The sequence below is a fragment of the Glossina fuscipes genome, unplaced genomic scaffold (assembly GCF_014805625.2).
Source record: "Glossina fuscipes isolate IAEA_lab_2018 unplaced genomic scaffold, Yale_Gfus_2 1, whole genome shotgun sequence".
NCBI classification, from domain to species: Eukaryota; Metazoa; Arthropoda; class Insecta; order Diptera; family Glossinidae; genus Glossina; species Glossina fuscipes.
In genome coordinates this window covers 29,482,366-29,487,503 of record NW_023998415.1, presented here as the reverse complement: position 1 = coordinate 29,487,503, position 5,138 = coordinate 29,482,366, and positions in this window count along the sequence as shown.

The window sequence follows — 5,138 nt, the reverse complement described above, 5'->3', positions numbered from 1 at the left end:
TCAAATTAAAAACACAAAAATATTCATAAAATAAAGAAGACAACAGGAGTGATTTCGTATTCAGTTGTAACCTAAAATAAAGAAAAATATTTACTGTTAGACAAACAAAATAAAAAAGATCATTGCCAAAAGTACAAAAGAATAATAAAAAAAAAAAAAAAAGCAACACACAAACGAGAGTAACAAAAGCATCATTAAAACTAAATTAAATAAACACAAACCAACAAACATATATAAAACCTATTAAAAAATATAAAATTCCAAAGAAAAAAAAAACAAACTAATAATTTATAATTTTTTTTTTTTTTTTTTTTCAATTTGCAAAATACATTCATGCTAGGAAGAAAACTCTGATCAAAAAACTATGGTTACATGCATTCATATAGTCAGTTATATTCATCACAACATCATCATCATCATCTAATGTTTTTTTTTTTTTGGTTTTTTTTTTTTTTTGGTTTTTTAAAGATAAGAAAACATCGATCCTAATCGTACGTTACTTCGGACTTTTTTATAACAGCGATAACAAAACTCATCTAGATAAGTTATTAGTTAAGTCAAAGCAAAAGTTAAAAATTATAAATACGCTTCAGCCATTCAATTGACTTTGACATAAGAGAACGTAATGGGATAAAATTTTTATTACATCTACCACCAAATAATCAGTGGATACTCGCTTCCGTAATCAGTCTGCAAAACATTTAGACTTAAGCACATATCCTCGATTGAGTATAGTATATATAAACCACTTAGCCATCAAGTGCAACGTAAAATTTTAACACAAAAAATTTTAACAGAAAATCGAAATATTGTATAGATTAGAGATGGCCCACTTTCCGCATTTTATGTGATCGGTTCGTCTTTCTTTAAGAAATCTGCCGCGACCGACCAATTTGCAAATTTGTGAAGAGAGATAAAAAAGTATTAACATTATATAGACCAGAGATGAGCAATTTTCGTTTTCAAGACAGGGTTTGCTACACAACAACAATCGCACGCAATCGTACAGATGTAATTACATAGGATTTCCATTCATTTTAGCTATGCCCGTCGGTCAATTCGCTTTCGTCTTTTAGTGAAACTCTTGACCACAAATTTTGAGACTCAAAAGTGAAAAGTGTCCTACTTCTGTCCACCTGTAAGGAAACAAGTTTTATTTAAACTTATCGACGAGCCAGCATTGGCCAGCATTGCAGGAAATTTAGATACGGGAACAAATTCCACTGGAAACACGAGTTTCCCAACAAAACTCTATCAAGTATAATACAAGACACTTAACAAGAATCCAGCGAAAGCGAGAAACGATACGACAACGAATTTTTCGACATAAAAGTCTGCATAACATGCGATACGGCATGCGATGAGTTAACGACAAAAGGTCCACTAAAGAGCCAAAAACAATTATCTAAACAAAACTGAACCGAAGATGCAAATTGAATCTTGTACCTTATAGTCGCCTACCCGCGACACATTCTATGTTATTTAAAACCGAAGCTAGAACGAAGGTGTTCATCGAGGCCGTAGGCTTTATTTGTTGGCCATAAATGAACCGTGAATATGGACGATATTCTACACGATCGCTATTAAAAAAATGCGTTACAATGTTTACCTATTCGTGAATAACTTTCTACAGGCAAATATGGATTAAATATATAATATTTGTTAGAGTCACATCCCAAGCTTCAATACAAAAACTAACCGGCTCGAACAACTAACAAAACACTTAAGATATTGCCTTGACGTGATCGGGACCCAAGGTTGCCTTCATTATGAGTAAAACTCACTGTTTATCAGACGCGATCGACAAGCATTTGATTCATAATTTGATAAACATGTTAAGAGACTCTCTGCGTAAGGAGTAAAGAACATTTACATTAGCTTCAGCAAACTCTGCAATTATTATATACAAGTTCGTATACTCATTGAAATTTTCTCTTGTCCGGCGCGATCGTATTGTTTAACAGCTTTAATACTTTATTAAGAGAGGAGATTAAAAAAGAAAAGACAAGCAAGCGTATTTCCTTCTTAAGATGAACCCAAACTTTCCTTTTAATGTTGTCTCGCGTCTGTAAATAGAGATCCGTATGCGAATGACTCATGCGTCTCACTATGAAAGTAATTTGTATAAGAAACTTTACCTATTAAGATCTTGTGCACACTATTATGTATTTAATACTCTGCTGGCTGTATTCCTTTTACGTTTTTTCTTCTTTTCTTGAGTCTAAAGGTATCTGAAGATCCTATACTTATAAAGGTATGCAGCGCTTATCGTACTACCAACAAATGATGAGGGTATATTCAATTTGTTAGGATCTTTGCAACGCGCAATGAAAAGTTTCTAAGACCCTATAAACTAGATCAGCATGAAATCTTGAATCGATCAATGTATGTGAACGACTGCGATAAACTTTCTGAAGATATCAAAATTACGATATTAGCTTCAAATTTAACAAACCAATTGGGAATCCTTAACACGCCGCTGAAAATTGATCGAGGGCGGCACATGCAATGCAAAGCAAGCTAGAAAAATCTTTGCTCTTGAAAGTAAAAAAAAAAGTAAATTCCTTACTTATTTATAGGTCAGATCAGCATTTGAAACTGTAACTTTTCCCTTTATTAATATTAACTTTTTTTCGTACCAAATAAATAAACAAACTTAGCTAAGTCCTCTCGTTCTAGCTTATAAAAGCCCCGAGTCGCACTTCTCCAAAGTTTTCCAAACAGTACATTCCAGCATTGTCAACTATCGATGGCTCTCTAAGCTAGAGAGATACATCTTTTATTTCCTTATATTGCCTCAAACGTGCATGTGAATCCAATGCCTTGGCGCCGAATAACTAACTACATTATAATTGATAGAGCGTTTTTGACATGAGTCCAAGGGAAGGGAGTTTTCGCGCGTCTGAAGAAAAGAAGGCAAAAAATTTAAATAAAAATTTTTCTCGTACAAAACTTGTTGAGCAAGTTGTAATTGAGATTTGGGCTAATCGAGTTTAGTCATCTCATATACAGGACGTTAAGTTTTTCTATATTTTGATAAAATTCTTGCAAAAAAATCCAAATTTCATAAAATCGCTTAAAATATGCGCGACTTTCATAAGTCAGATTGAAAAGACATTTTATGGATGCATTTACATCCACTATTTGTATCTATTGTTTTTTTTTTTTGTTTTTTTTTTTTTTTATATATTTAAGTAAAACGAACATTGTTTCCATAAGTAATAGCAAAAGGGAAAAGGCGAACATGATATTTTCATTTAACTGAATTGGTGTCCTGAGTATAATAGGAAAAGAAAATTGCTCCATATTGATGCGTGCAATGTTCATTTCATAAGCGAAAAGGAAACAAAGGCAATTTTCAACCTCCATCACTTGTGTTGTAACGAGCAACACTTAATCAATTTTAAGGGATAAATAATTTTAATGCGTATGCATGCATGGACGAATGTACGGACAAAAAAACGCAAAAGTTGAAATTATGTTTCTATGCAGGGCTGCCTCAAGCACGAATTGACCGAATTAAAAGCATCATATATATAAACTTATAAATATTAAGTTTTGTGGTAAGGCTGGGTTCAACTTTGCGGATCGATGCACCCAAGGGAAATCTTGTGCCGAAATTTTGGCCTTTTTTGTTTATTTTAAACGAAAAGTAGGATTGATTTACCTAACACTTCTTTCTTGCAAATTTAATGAAGGAAATAAAAGAAGAATTTTACATATAATTGTCGATTTCATGAGACGAACAGACAAACGAACATTGCCATACGGATTCTCGCTATTCATCCCACATCTATCGCATTCAAAATTGATATAGTTGATGGGATCTCTAATCCGCCTCGTTGTAGGCGGCATTTTGAAAAATCTAGCTTACCCCCTGTGGTGGGTATAAAAGCCAAAATCATTTTCAATGTATTTCATTAAAGAAAACGAAAACTTTTATATAATTTTCAAAACAAAATATAAATAAATAAATAAATTTTCCCAATGTTTTTTTTAAATTTCCAAGCATGGATATGTGTAGGCGTGTTGTTGTTATACATGTGTATACGTATGTGCTTGTTAATTAATTAAAAATAAATAAAATCATATCCTTTATGCGCCAAGAAACGCGCATATACGCATATACGCATATACGCATACCCATACGCTTACGGGCGCACGCAATATACTTTAAAATATTATAGGAAATATTTAACTCCTGCAGCTACAATAACAACAAAAGCAACAACAGCAACAAGAAAAAAACAACAACAAGAACAAAAAAAAAAGCAAATATTCCACGAATATATTTTGAGGACAAAAAAGAAATAAAGAAGAAGGGTAAGGTTGGGTAAAGGGAAGGAGCGCAGCAAACAAACCATTAAATATTAAGTGGAAAAAAGGAAGACATTTTTTTAAATAGATTTTAAGCGAAATAATATTATCATGGAGAGGCGCATTATAGATCATATACAACAACAACAACATGAAATGCACCTAATTTCTTTATTTAAGATTTAATTTTTTTAATATACATAGATAAATACATATACATACATATATCTATATATGTATACGTATAAAGTAAAACTTCGAAGACTACTTTCTATGAGACAAGAAAATGAAGAGATGGTAATCGAAATTATAAATATAAATAAAACAAACAAAACATAATATACATAAAATACATATAAATATATATATATATATATATATATATATATATATACATGTATATATATGTATATATATATATACATATATACATATATATATATATATATCTATACAAACAAATGCATTATACCTATTATATAATAATACATGCACACACCGGTATAAACGTATTTATTTTATATAATATACTTAAACAAAACCATATGAACACAGAAACAAGAAAAAATACTAAACAAATGAGTTTTGATTTAAAAAAAAAATGTTTATTTTTTTTTTCATAGAAGTTAAGAAACTTGCAAGGATTCTGATAAATAAAGACGTTAAATAAAAAAAAAAATAAAAAAAAAAACTTAACTTTTTTTTTTTATTAATCTATCTTTTTATTTATTTTTATTTTTACCTTTTTTTCCTAATTTTGTCATTTTCTATATAAATTGTATAAATTATAATACAAAACATATAAAAGGATAAGATATGTA